The sequence below is a fragment of the Procambarus clarkii genome, chromosome 19 (genome assembly GCF_040958095.1).
Source record: "Procambarus clarkii isolate CNS0578487 chromosome 19, FALCON_Pclarkii_2.0, whole genome shotgun sequence".
Lineage (NCBI taxonomy): Eukaryota > Metazoa > Arthropoda > Malacostraca > Decapoda > Cambaridae > Procambarus > Procambarus clarkii.
In genome coordinates, this window is record NC_091168.1 from 48,318,013 (window position 1) to 48,333,940 (window position 15,928).

The window sequence follows — 15,928 nt, forward strand, 5'->3', positions numbered from 1 at the left end:
CATAAGACTAACATAGTAAAATGACTGGGATACAGATGGATCAGTAATCACATTACAAGTCCAATTATTTCCTAACTGAAGTCTGTAACGCACTATCATGTCTTATTTCATAATACAAATTAGGTAAGAGATATGCAATATCAACACAAAATCGTCAGCTACTATTTCCAAAACACATTTATTATATAGCATTTAATTAAACTGCTCTTTCACTTCGCGGGCGCTTACGCTGATATGGTTTTTTGGCAATTCCAAATGTTTTTGGGATTGAAAATATTTTGTTTTTGTCATATATTTTAGTATTTTCATTATAAGGTTTTCTTGATATAAAGCACCATAAGTAATCTCTCTTTTCAGCTTTAGTTTTTTGGTCCCAAACTTCCTTAGGAACCAGGTACTTATCTAAATTGGATGATATTATATAATTTCCTTCTCCGTGTAATGCTCTCCTCAGATCTAGCATTTGGAGCGTTGAAACATTGCAAATTTTTTCAATTAATTCTGGCAGTTTTTGGGGTTTCCAATCAATAGTCAGTTTAAGGATATGGTTTAGTGACTCACAATTGTTATTAGTCCATAACGTGTCCATTTTGGCTTTTGCATGAGGTACACACACATAATTCCATAGAGAAGATTTCAAACGGCTATCAAAATAATCTTTGAACTTTGGGTATTTGTAAAAGTAAAATATGAGATTGTTGATTCCCCTTTCAAACTGATCCTCACAAACACTTCTAACTAACCCATTTGTACCAAATATTTTCTTTTGGATACAAATCCTCTCGGTGTTTGTACAACCAATGTTATCAGTTAAATAGTGGCGAACATTTTCCTTCAGATGGTTACTACACAATAACAATGTTGCCTTCGGAAAACAACACATAAGTGCCTTTCTTAACGCGATTTCCTGATCACTACCAATCACTACATTCGAGTTGTTAATACAGTTATCGAGTTTGCCTCTTAGGTGGTAGAAAAATGATAAGTCTCGTATTCACCATCCCAGTGTAAATACATGGGCCCGAGGAATATAGGGTTGCTTGATGTTTCTTTTGTTATTACAGTAGTGTTCTTGTACACAAGTGTTGTTAAATAACAAGGGCCAAAATTGAAAGTCCTGTCAACACCGATAACATTAGGGTTTTCCATTCCTGCAGCACACAAATGTTGCTTGAGATCTTCAAGTTGTTCCTTGGAATACAGTACCACACAGGGGACTTTGTTCGGCTTAATAATTATCTTCTTTACATAATCATGGGTATCAATCATGCTAATTACATTTAAAACGTCATCAGCAACATTGTGCCTATGAATAGGTTTGCGTTCCTTTATCTTGTCATGATATTTTTTACTCCTTACCTGTTGGAAGTCTCTTGGGGCTAAACATGATTCTTCCATACGCATATTTTGATAAACCTCTCGTGGAGGTTGGATCTTAACCATCTTGCCTATATTTTCTAAAACTTCAGGCCTGGTCCGAACATATGGAATGTTTTTTTTTGAGAATTACCATGCATCGTCTCTCCTGTTTGCTTGCCAGAGTATTCTACAATACCTACAGACTCCAGCTCTTTAATAACAGTTACTCTTTTCTTAAAGCTTTCCTGCCCTTTGAGGACTGTGTAATAACGGTGCATTGTGATGAGAGTATCTGGGGAGGGCTGAGGTTCTAAGGGAACCCACTGCGTTTTCCCTTTTGATAATACTCTTTTACAAAATATCTCATTTCTCAAATATATTAGCCTCAAACGATTATTATTATCCCATATGAATAAGGAGTTCACGGTAGTACCTCTGGTACTGTTCCACACTCCACAGTCGTCTGGAAAGCTCGACCGTGTTTTGGCGCCCTTAGTAAGATTATGTGAATTGTCAACCACATAAAATGTATCTTCTTTAGGCCCATTTGGGACACTTTTAAACACCTTGCTGTTCTCTCGCAAATGCCAATAGACTTCTTCTACAGCTAAAAATTGCAGAAAAAATTACGGGACCAAGAAATGCAGAATCTCAAAAACCGAAAGAACAATTAGGTTGTACTGAAATTAACGTGGTGATTTATATAGTCTGTAAACAAGTACTATATCTATAAAATATAAAACTTATTTTAATTATCCTGCACTTCAAGAGACCACAAGCATTCTTACTCTCATTTATTTTTGTAGCAGAAATGTTTTGTCTATATTTATTTAATGGAAATAAGTGGTGTTTGAGCAAGCTAATCAAAAATGTTTACGTTGTTGTTCTTCATCTGTAATACTGAGCTCTACACATATGGGTAGCTTTGCCGCAGGCTGTTTACTGCTCTGAGAAATAAACGTAAATCCACATGCCTGGAGCCCGCGGTGCCCGGCGCCTTGCTGTGGGAAATCAGAGATGTTTATGATTCTGGTCTAGGAATACCGTGGGATTTCACCAAAATGTGTTGTATACAATGAAATGATTATACATTGCTCTGTTGTGAACATTGTATACAGTACCTCAAGATATAAATCCCACACCAATTAACTAGCTCCCAGATACCTAATTAAATCCCTACTCTCTGTAAATGTCTTCCTGGTGTGTGCATGTGTGTGTGTGTGTGTGCGAGAGAAAAAAATTAGTTAGTAATAGTTGATTGACAGTTAAGAGGCGGGCCGAATGAGCAGAGTTCAACCCGCGCCTGCACAACTAGGTGAATACTCTCTCACTCTCTCTCTCACCACCCACATATAACACCCACATATGTGTTGTATGTGGATGCTGAAGTTCAGTCTCTTGTCTATGTATAGGTCAAGGAACTTTCCATAATCATTATTGCTAATGTTAACATTGTGTATCTGAAGTTGAATTTGGTTTCAGGATTTACTTCCGAACAAAAATAGTAGTCGGTCTTTTTTATGTTTAATGTGAGTTTGTTAGTTTACATCCATGAGTGGACTTTTTAAATCTGTTATTTTCATTATTATATAGTGCGTTTGTGTTGGGGTCTGAATAGATGAAGGTAGCATCGTCAGCACTTGCACGCTACGTACGAGGAGTGCACGCTACGCTCCTCACTCTAAGCTGTATATTAGCCCTTAAACTATCGCCAGATGATGTAGACCGCCACCCACAGGCAGCTAAGTACATGGAGTCCAAGCATGTTATAGCAAAACCAAAGTAACCGACCAAAATCAACTCATTCCATCTCAAATAAGTTTCAAAACAATCCTCTACGGCTGTCAGTACCAGTGCATGCTGCCGCCACCGCGCTGCCTGACGCAAGTTTCTTCACAATATATACCCCCCAGTCCATTCTAACCAATCATGTCTCCTAAAAATGTGACTGTGCAGGGAAATAAGGGCAACAAACCCCTTAACAAGGCATCCATCCTGGCCAACTCTAACAATATTCGTGTTTCTCCGTCTGGAAGCTCTGGGGTCCGGGGCGGCGGTGCTGCCCTCCCCTCCACCCCATTGAGCAAGGGAGCAGAGTCCTCTCAACCCTCTCCTATGAACATGCTAGCATCCCAGTATAAGCAACTCAAGCGAGCTTCCGGTCCCTCTAGCAACCGGCGAGCAACCGGAATTCACTAACTGGACCGAGAATCAGTGGTTCAAAAAGTTGTGCCTAGTCCTCGAGTCACAAAATACTATCATCTTGAGTCTTCTAAATGAGAATCTAGCGAACCGCGCTAATCTCCAACAACAACAAGAAATAACCCTCCTCCGCGAGGATATTAGAAACTGCAAGGCTAGCCAAGACCAACTACAGCATGATTTGAATGATCTCCGTGAGGAAAACAACCTTCTGAAAACTGATGAAGCCATAAAAAAACAGGAGGAAGCTCTCAGCAAAATGACTGCATGCATGAGTACATTTTCAGCCCAAGGTTCCGTCTCCCAGGATGAACAAGACCAGCAAAAGCTGCTAGACTCTGTTATTGTGTCGTCCCAAGATATACCTGTGGAACATGAAGGTGAAAATTGTGTCGAAATAGCTCAGGATCTCTTAAAAAACAAATTGCAGCTCATTCTAAACAAAACTGACGTTATTGCTGTCTACAGAGTAGGCAAAAAGAATCCATCAGGTCAAAACCAACGGAAAATTCGCCTGAAGCTGTCTTCCCACTTCACGAAATCCCATCTAGTCCGGACAGCTGCATCCCAACGGAAGGGATTATACATCAACGAGTGCTTGACTAGGAACAGACAGCAACTCCTCTACCGCCTGCGTCAAATCCGTCAACAAAACCCAGATGCGATTCATCAGTGCTTCGTTAGAGATGGACTGATAAAGGTGAGAAAAACCGCAGAGGGCAAAATGTTTACAATTACTAAAGAAGAAAACCTCAACACTTTCCTCTCCCAATGTGGTTTGTCTCACCTTATCACTCCCAGTGAATTAACTTAATTAACCCCCTGTCAACTAGTGGGGCTAGGTATCCTAAGTCTCCTTGTTTCATTTTCTGACTTAATTTTTAACTTACTCTTAACTAGTCATTTACTGAAATTATTTAATTTAGTGCATTAAGTAGTTCTTCAGGTCTTATTAATTATACAGTCATAACTAAACTATTTATAGTTAATAATCATTAGCTTAAATTTGCCTATGATTATTATTCATCTTTTCTTTGATTTCATTTATTACCTAGGTTGCCTAGCCTCGCCATGCTCCCTTACTCCATTGTACCCCTGGCTTTGCCTGCATCTCAAATTGCATATTGTTACTTACAGTGTACCTGAGAGTACTTGTAAGCAATCTACCTCATTTTTTCATTTTTGCTCAATTTGTTTTTTGTATTGCTTAGTCTTGTTTATATTTTTGTTTTGTATTTCTATATCTTGTGTTTTGTATAGCCCATGTTTATATGTTTTTTCTTTAATCTCATTTATTACCTAGGTTGCCTAGCCTAGCCATACTCCCTTACTCCATTGTATCCCTGTAAGCCCCTTGTAAGCTAACTTTTTTTTTTTTTACTCATTTTGTGTTTGTTTTGTACAGTATTGTGTACATATTTTTCCCTATTTTATAGCTCATTTCTACCTTGTAATTTGCCTTTCTTTCCTTGTTTTTCCTGCAATCAGCTTTTTTTATGCAGACAAGTATAGACCCAGAACTTAACCTCTTATCCACTATCTATGACAATAATCACTTTAATGATCTAAATTGCAGATATTTTGAAGCACATGATGTAAACAATGTATTAACTCATAATCACAATATCTCTGTAATCAATTTGAACGTTAGATCCCTAGGTGAACACTTCGATGATGTTAGTGCCTTGATTGAAACTATTGACAACAAATTCTCTTTTATTATACTTACTGAAACATGGTTGAAAGAGGATACTACTCAACTCTTTAACATGCCTAACTACTCAGCAATTCACAACTGTCGTCAACTTCAGAGAGGTGGTGGCACTGCTCTTTACTACCACCAAGAACTAACATGCTTAAGGGGGCATATTAACTTAAAACGTTATAAATTAACAGTTGTTCAATTTGCTTATAAATTTATTTATGAAATGGTTATAGAAAGGGCTGCAACTGGTCCAAGTTTCACCATCACACCCTAAACAGAAAAGGAGAAAAAAAATACACAACGTATTATGCAACGAATGTTCAACATTCTTAAATAATCTCAGGGAACACATGTGTCAACTAAAATGTCTACTATGTGCTGTAGAAGCACAAACTCTTGTAATAATTGTAATATGTATGTTCAATATATTTATATTTAAATTTTTTTGTTTTTCTTTTTTTTTTTGGCCAATTTTTTTTTCTCGTTTGTTATCAAGGGATTTGCATGAAACTTGCACACCTTGCTCAATGGATGCCTATCTACAAGGGTGCCAATTATGAACGAAATCTGTCGAAGTCAAGGTCAGCTACAGGTGGCCGAACTTGAATCTTTATTTTACTATGGAAATTAATGTACACCTTCAAAGTACTTCAGAGCTTTCATTTATTATTCAATTTACATGCAAATTACACCTTATATGAAGCGTTTGTGCTTCTACAGACTCTAGTAGACATTTTAGTCCAAAGTCTATTTGTTGATTTTATAAAAAATTATAAATATCATATATTGCATATTTTTTTAGAAGGGTAACTTTGAATAACTATATTATTGCACTAAACACTTTTTTGATAAAACTGATCACTAGACTCCTTTATTATGTGCTAAATCTAATATCTGAGTGTTATAGAAATGATTTTAGTTGACACATGTGTTCCCTGAAACTATTTGAAAATTCGTTACATAATTCGTTGTTTATTTTTTTTCTCCTTTTCTGTTTAGGGTGTGATGATGAAACTTGGACCAGCTGCAGCCCTTTCTATAACCATTTCATAAAAAAATTTATTAGCAAATTGAACAACTTTTAATTTTACATGAATATGCCCCTTTAAAAGAAATTAGAACTAGAGACTGCTATGGGGAGTATATCTTCGCCAGCTTCAGAGTCAAGGGTGCCGAGTCTGTCCTGTCTGTGGGTGCAGTTTATAGAATTCCTAACACTGATGTGTCCGAATTCAACTCAAACCTTAGAAATCTAATACTTGATAACAGACTGAACAAAAACCACCTAATTATCGCAGGGGACTTTAATATTGACCTCTGCGAGCCAAAACACCCTACTGCTGTTAGCTTCCTCAACTGTATGAATTCCTACTTCCTCATACCCTTAATCACTAGACCTACTAGAATCACTGATAGCACTGCCACGACTCTAGATCACATCTGGACAAACATAACCTCTCCGCTTACTTCAGGTATAATCACCGATAGCACTACAGACCAATCCCCCACATTTCTCTTAACTAACATTAGCAAACCACCTCTTGAGTCAAGAGAGATACGTTTTAGACTGCACAATGAAACTGCTATAAACAATTTTATAACTGCTGCTGATAATGTCAACTGGGAGTCCGAGTTAGGTAACATAGAGGACATCAACCTAGCAGTGCAATCTTTTCTTCAAAAAACTCTTAGCCTTTATAATACCCACTGTCCTATGATTACAAAACAAGACACAACCAAAAGGCTCAACAATCCCTGGCTTACAAAGGGAATACTTAAATCTATTAATAAAAAACATGACCTTGAGAAGAAGTATAGGTTAGGAATTGTCTCCAAAGAATTCTCAAAGAATTACTCATTATTGCTATCTAAGATAATTAGACGAGCCAAAACTAAATACTACGAAGATAAATTTACCCAAATAAAGAGCAACATTAAACAAACTTGGAGCACAATTTCACAAATATTGGGATCAAAGAAATCTTTAAATAACAAACCGACTCTCCTGTCTAATAACGATGGTCAGCTTTCAGCCTCTGATTCTGCTATTGAGTTCAATAGGTTCTTCTCTTCCATTGGTTCATCCCTTGCAAATGATATTCCATCTTCCAGTACTGACATTAAGGACTATCCACAGTCTCTGTACCTAAAGCCTATTAACTCCACTGACATCAATGAGATAATCCTTTCCCTTAAAACCAAGTCTGGTCCCCGTGAGGAGATACCAATTTTAATTTACAAAAAAGCCTCCAGATCTTTAGCCCCTGCTATTGCTTTGCTCTTCAACAAGTCACTTGAACTCCAAAACCTTTCCAGATATTCTAAAAAAAGCGAGAGTAACGCCTGTCCACAAATGTGGTGATCTCACAGATGTTAACAACTACAGACCTATATCAATCCTCCCAAACTTGTCAAAAAAAATTGAAAACTGATCTATAAGCAGCTTTACTCATATCTAGCCAAACTCAATATACTTAGCCCTTGCCAATATGGCTTCAGACCCAAAAAAAGCACTAACGATGCACTTATTAGTATGCTTAACTCGATTCATACAGCTCTTGATAAAAAGGAGTTCCCTGTTGGGTTATTTGTGGACCTGCATAAAGCTTTTGATACTGTCAACCACCAAAACCTTCTTCTTAAATTACATCATTATGGAGTCAGAGGACACTCCCTACAATACCTCAAATCCTACCTTACTGACAGGCTCCAATATGTTTCTGTGAATAATACAATTTCTCCCACCCTACCCATCAACATTGGTGTTCCTCAGGGCAGCATACTTGGCCCTCTCCTCTTTCTCATCTACATTAATGACCTTCCAAATGCCTCCCAACACCTCAAACCAATTCTATTTGCTGACGACACACCCTTCATTTACTCCAGTCCTGACCCCCTTGCTCTAAATGCCACAGTAAATACTGAGCTAAATAAAGTCCATCTTTGGCTAACTGCCAACAAACTCACCCTTAACATTGACAAAACTTTCTATATTCTGTGTGGCAATAAATCCTCTAGTCAAATAAATCTCAAAATAAACAATACCCAAATTTGTAACAAATTAGATGGCAAATTCCTTGGCATTCTCATTGACCACAAGCTGAATTTCCAGGGACACATTCTAAATATATCAAAAAAAGTTTCAAAAACTGTGGGCATTCTTTCTAAGATCAGATATTATGTACCACGCCCTGCCCTGGTGACTCTCTATTACTCCCTTATCTATCCATATCTCAACTATGGTATTTGTGCTTGGGGCTCTACTACCCAAAATCACTTACGTCCTCTAATTACTCAACACAAAGCTGCTATTAGGACAATATCCAACTCTGGCCCCAGACATCACTCGGTACCCCTACTCAAATCTCTGAATATGTTAGACATTAAGTCACTGCACATTCTCTCATGTGTATTATACATATATAAAACGCTAAACTATAATGCCAATCCTGATCTCAAAAGCTTCATAGAAGGTTGTAACAGAACCCATGAGCACCACACCAGAAATAAATACAGTTTTGATATTCCTAGAGTACGACTTAATCAAACTAGAAATGCTCTACAAATCAAGGGGCCTAGAATGTGGAATGACCTTCCCAACCATGTTAAAGACTGTACCTATCTCAACCAGTTTAAGTTAAAAACGAAGCTATACCTAATAAATTCCCTGTAACCTACCTTACCCTTCTATTGTCAACCAATGTCTGTTTTTCTTTAAAGAGCGCTGTTTGTTGACTTAATTGTATTTGTGCTGCTTTTTCATCTATGTTTTCATTTGTTTTCATTCTATTCATTATGCTCAATTAGTATTAAGCTTGTCATTTAAGTTTATCATGCCCGAAACGCTTTGCGTAATAGTGGCTTTAGGCATTGTATGTACTAGCTCTACCTATAAGTCAACCAATCTTTGTAAAAAATTATTGTATGTATGTACCTTACCTAAATAAACATTTTTTTTTATTTTTTTTATTTTACTTATGTTTACACTTATTGGAAGTATCTAAGTATCAACTAAAGTATCTTCACACTTGACTTAAACTTTAGTAGCTATTTTCTGGACCATTCCTCAAGTTTCAGAGGTCAACGAAGATGGAATTCACATGAAATGGATTATGTTACCATCACTAATAATGTTGTGTTTTTCTCTGTCTAGCTTCGGACACGGTCATGTTACAATTGTGTCTTAGAGAGTTGCGCGCAATTAAGGATGATAGAAATCACTTACAATTAATGCAGGATGGTAGAAAATTACTTACAATTAATGCATCAAGTTTGGAGACTTGAATTGAAATTGAAATAAGTTTATTGAGGTAAAATACACACAAAGGGATGAGGTAGCTCAAGCTATTCTCACCCCGTCCAGTACATCGTGTTAATACATACATAGACACACACACTTGTACACATTTTAGTGTAACAAGCAAGGCAAATAGTTCTGTCTGATGGGTAGAGGCAACTGCACTTGCAGCTGCACCCGTGTGGCGGTGTAGGAAACCATCAATGTATATGATTTGAGAGAGAGAGAGAATGATCTGTGGACAGAGCATCAATATGGCGTAAGGTATTGGGCTTTGGCTCAAGATGAAGCATAATAAAGAACCCGAATATCAGGAGAAAAAATTACATTAAAAACTGTCCACATGATACATATATATAATCACGTTTTAAACATTTCAATTGTATTATTTGCATATATATATAATTAGGAAGTAATGTTTATCTGGGTAAGTTGTCAGCTTTTATGAACTAATAGCTAGTGCAGCTTGTATACTGGGTACATCCGGTCTCTTACCCTCTGCGGCGGTAACTTTATGGTCAGGAAGCCACAAATATTTACAGTTCAAGTTCAAGTATGTTTATTGAGACAAGAAAGAAATACATCTCAAAGGGATAGAGTAACTTAGGCTATTTCTACCCCCCTCTACTTCAAGTTCCTCAAGGGGCGCACAAATTCAGTAAGTACAAATAGACAATTAACATTACAAGAATCCCATTTAACATTGCAGGTTAATATAGTAAGCACAGCATCTAATTGTTACACTCTTGGGGCAAAATTCTTGTAGCTCCTAAGTATACTGTCTATCATACCATTATCACACATCCAAACAATTTGATGTGGTACATTACTTATTTCCTTATTTCTATAGTTATCAATAAGTAGACACTCTAATACATAATGTTCTAAGGTGTGGGCGTGCGGCATACTACATAATTTACACTCCTTATCTTTTTCACTGACATCAACACCGTATTGCCAGATATACTTGTATCCTAATCTTAATCTCATGTAAATTGAATCCTTCCAAGTAGACTTTCCTTTACCATAAGTGAAGGACGAGTTTGTATTTATTACTGAATAATTCTTAAGTGTGTTATCCACTATTGCAATTCTTTTTATCATTTCTTCATCCTCTTGGATCTTCTTGATTCTTGTTTTTATTTCCAAACCAGGAAAGGTTTGGAGTTCAAATGATTTGTTGTAGAGCAATGAAATGGCTGGAGCTAAAAATTTAGAGGTTTCTTTGAAAATTAGGGTTGGTATGTGAACATATGGTATCTATGCATGGGGTTCATTCATCCACTGCAAATTACCTGATGCTCATCACCACCCAATAAAAATCTGCTATCAGAACAATAAAATTGTCTTCAAACAACACACAGCCTCTCTGTTTAAATCCCTGAACATGCTAAATATACACTCGCTCTACACATTCTTTTGTGCTATTTACATGTACAAAACCTTGCTCCTAAATGCTAATCCTGATCTGAAACTCTCAATTGATAGATAAATAAATAAATAAATGTTTATTTAGGTAAGGTACATACATACAAGAAATTTTTACAAAGTTTGGTGGACTTATAGATAGAGCTAGTACATACAATGCCTAAAGCCACTATTACGCAAAGCGTTTCGGGCATGAAAAACTTAAATGACTAAGGCTTAATACTAATTGAGCATAAATGTAGTAAGAGGAGCAAGTAAGTAAGTAAAATAGAGCAAGATGTAATAGAACCCACGAGCACCACAACATAAATAAATATCTGTTTGATATAAATTGACAGTCATGCTAATATAATTGCCAGTAAGGTTTATGTAATTCACAATCATCTTAATATTATTGGCAGTGTTACGACCCTGGGTTCTTAAGTGGAAACCAGAGGTCAAAATTGAGTTATTAAACTTAACTATAGTATAGCTGAACGTAACCCTATGCGTCATTGTCTGTATCTTCCATGCCAGACGTAAGACTATTATTGTTTCTCAAAGAGCATTTAAAGACTGAGCTGGGGGTTGATTATTAAATAATAACATAGGCACCAACTTTGCTTACTAATACTTTCTAATCATTTGTAAAGTAACAATACGTTGCATAGGGGAAGATCTTTAATGTGCTTAGCTGCACGATCAATTAGGCTCCTTCCGGCACCACGACATGCGGGAGGCCTAGCTGGTCGCTAGGAGCGTTCTTCTCTGGCTGGCGTTCGTGGGGACGAGACCTACTCTGTGGCTGCACCCCTACTCTCCTCCTTTCTCCTCTTACTTATTTCCCTTACCTTAAGTTCCTGTACCATTAAGTTACGTACTGTATGGTGTTTTAAGTGTGCCTACTCTGGTAGTAACGATTGGTGAGACCTGGGGGTAGTATTTGCCAGTGTTTTGGGTACCCCTAAGTGTTGTGTTTTGTATTAGGGTACCACGTGGTGTCTCTACCCTAAGCTGCATCCAGCTTCAGTGCTTATCCAGTAGTACTTTACCCTAGCTTGTTCTTAGTGTAAACCTTGTATCCTGCCTAAGTGGACCAAGGCTTTTTAACGTAAGGTAGTGTGGTAAAGTTATTATTATTATTGTTATTGGTGTGAGTGTATATGGGGGGGTTGTTAAGGGGTAAATAAATAAGTACATGAATTATAGGAGTATCCCTTCTTCCTGTGTGGGAGTGCATTGATCAACCCTTAGACTGACATATATGGTCTAGTAGCAAGGTATTATTACTGTGGATAGTTTATTTTGGGGGCCGGGCCTTTTAGCTCTCCCATATTTGATACTCTGTCTTCTAACTACCCTTACCCCTTAATAATACCAAGTCCCCCATAGAAGCACAACACAATATTATTTATAACAAGTGATTGGCCAGTCCGGGAGGAACATTATAAGTGTAAAAAATTAGATTCTTGAGTGCCAAAACTAAAATTTTTTGTTTCCGCAGAACGGTTGTGTGTTAGCCTAGGGTCCAGCTCATCTAGCAAAGGACATTCTTGCACTGACTGGACACCCAGCTGGATCCCTTCATGATTAAGGTTAGTGTGGCCTTGTGTTAGGGGCCGTGCAAATTTTTGTTTTTTTTTCCAATTTTTATTTTTTAATTTTTTCTTTGGCTGGGAGCTAAAATTATTAGTGATGTCATCTGAAATGCAGAGACTGGCAAGGGAGCCTTCAGTGGTAGAGATAAAGAAACTCACAAAGTCTAATTTAGTATTGTTAGGCAAGGAATTTGGCCTAGAATTAAATGACGCAGATAAAAAGTGGACTTTGGTGAATGAAATATTACAACATTGTATTGATGAAGAACTATTGGCAAGTGATACACCTTTATGCCAGCCTAGCCAAGCAGAAAGTGCAACTCATAGGGATAGAGAATTAGCTCTAGAGTTAGCAAAAATAAAATTAGAGGAGCAAAGACTCAAAACCAAGGAGGCTAGAATTAGAGCGAATGTCATTGGACCTTCACCTGCCGGGGATTCAAACCCCAGGCATTATGAGAAAAAGCATAATTTGCCTGAATTTTCCGAGTCGGACCCTGAAAGGTTTTTCAACCATTTTCAGAGATTGGCCATGTCCATGAACTGGCCAAAGTAAGAGTGGGTGAAAATCCTACAGGGAAGACTTAGGGGTAAAGCGCAAGATATTTTTATAAACATGCCTGACGACGAGTGTTTTGAATATGATAAAGTCAGGGAATGTATTTTGCGGGCATATGAAATTACTCCTGAAGCTCACCGCCAAGTTTATCGCAACCTTAGGCCTACTCACAACCAACCGGTCACTGAATTTGTTAATGATCAAAGTAGATTGTTTGATAGATGGATTCGCTCGGCGAAAGCCGAAACATACGAGGCTCTCAGGAACTTAATTTTAATGGAACATTTTATAGATATTATGCCAGAGAATGTTTCACATTACATTAGAAGTAGGGTAAAGGTAAATTCTAAAATAGGGGATTTGGCCAAGTTGGCAGAAAACTACCAATTGGCGGGCAAAAGGCCCAATAAAAATAATTATACCCCACAGAGTAGCAAAACTTATACCCACAGCCAGTCCAGACCAGCTCATTCTAACCCTTTAACTAATGCACCTTCTGTTTCAGACATAACTGACCCTGTTAAAGTGTCTAGCCCCACGGCGCCTAAGGGTGAACCGAAGGGTAATTCTGTTAGTAATGTCTCTTCTCCCCGACGTTTTTATGGTCACTGTAATCGTCCAAACCACACTATTAGCCGTTGTTGGCAACTGTACCCGGAAAAAAGACCATATGCTCTAGTTGTGACACAGAGCTTGAGGCCTTCGGAAGGGTTAGGGAGTAAGACCTCCAACCCACAGTGGTTGGACTTGCTTACCCCATTCTTATCGAAAGGGAGACTACTTTTGTCTGAGGGTTCTTCCTGGAAGGACGTGGTGATCTTCCGAGACACCGGTGCCATCCAGACTTTAATTTTAGAGAGTGCGTTGCAAGGTGCCAACACTCTCGACACTGGAGAGGTGGTACTGGTCGAGGGTGTCACTAGTGATACTCGAGCAGTACCCCTCCATAAGGTTAACCTGGAATCTGATTTCCACAAGGGTGTTTGTACAGTCGGAGTCACTTCATACCTACCTTTCCCTAATGTTGATGTAATAGTTGGTAATGATTTAGCAGGGCATAAGGTAGGGGACTCCAGACTGCCCATTATGTTGCCTACCCCTAAGGTTTGCCTGGATCCACCCGCCGCAGAGGATAATGTTGTGTACCCTGCGTGCGCAGTGACCAGGTCTATGGGACTTAAATGTAAGGGCAGTCCTGTGCTTGCCAAGGTGGTAAATCCCGAGGACACAAGGAACTTTCCGAGTGGTGAAAACCAAGTGGACCTCGCGGACACATTCATGGCCCGACTCGATGACGTGGCCGAGGACATTGTGGAGAGCCTGCCACCGCCATCTACCGAGAGTAGTGGGGAGGTGGAGGAGAACACTGTTGAGCCTCGGCCAATAGCATCTGACCAAGGCCTAGATGCCTCCTTGAGTGAGTTACAGAAAGCTGACCCCACTCCTGCAGATTGTCATGAGACAGCTGTCTCTATGGAGGAAATTGTAGACGCAGCAACTGGGTACTACTACAATGATCGGATTTTGATGAGAAAATGGAGACCACAGAGTGCTCCCTTGTCAAATGAGTGGGAGGTAGTCCACCAGGTTATGTTGCCGACCTGCTATAGAGAAAGAGTTTTGGCAGCTGCTCATGATGATCCTATGGCGGGACATCAAGGTATAAATATTACGTATCACAAAATTTTAAAGTATTTTTTCTGGCCCAAGCTGAAAAGCGATGTGGCAAAATTTTGTAATGCGTGTATTGTTTGTCAACTGGTTGGGAAACCAAACCAGACTCCACCTAAAGCTCCTCTAAGGCCTATTGTCGTGCCAGAGGAACCATTTTCTCATGTGGTAATGGACTGTGTTGGACCATTACCTAGAACTAAGTCTGGTAATATTTATCTAATCACGATGATGTGTATCACTACTCATTACCCAGAGGCTTTTGCTGTAAGGAACATCCGAGCAAAAACTGTTGTTGCTCGTATGTTGCAATTTTTTTCCACTTTTGGACTGCCTCGGGTCGTGCAAACTGACAATGGTACTAACTTTAAGTCTGATATTTTTGAGCAATTTTGTAAGGACCATGGAATAACTCATAAGGTTTCCAGCCCATACCATCCACAGAGTCAGGGGGTAATTGAACGTTTCCATCTAACTCTGAAGCAGATGTTGAAGACATCGTGCGAGAGTTCCCACACCTTCTGGGATGAGAATTTACCGTATGTTTTGTTTGCAGCTAGAGAGGGATTACAAAGTTCACTGGGTTGTTCTCCTTTTGAGTTAGTCTTTGGCCATAAAGTTCGTGGACCCTTGCAAATGTTACAGAAGAATCTGTTAGGGAACGTAACGTTAACCGAAGGTTCGGCTTTCTTTGCGCAACACCACCAGAGACTCAAGGACTGCAAGGCGGCTGCATTAAAGTATCTTGGCAAGGCCCAAGAAAAGATGAAAGAACGTAACGATGCTAAATCTAAGTTACGGGTATTTCAGCCTGGCGACCCTGTCCTGGTATTAAAGCCTCGACTAGGGAACACTATGTCCCACAAGTACGAAGGCCCCTACATTGTGACAGAAAAGACTGGGGACCTCACGTACAAAGTGAGGCACTCTGACAAACGTAACCAGATAATGCTCGTACATGTAAATCGGCTGAAGAAGTTCCAGGGCCCCAGGCCCATTGCACTAACCAATGTTTCCATTTCCAGTGAGAGAGGGGATGATTGTTCTGGGGACCCAACTAATCTCATTTTCAATAATTCTAGTTCTGTGAATGCTGTGGAGGGACTGTCCCATTTGCAGATGGCCCAACG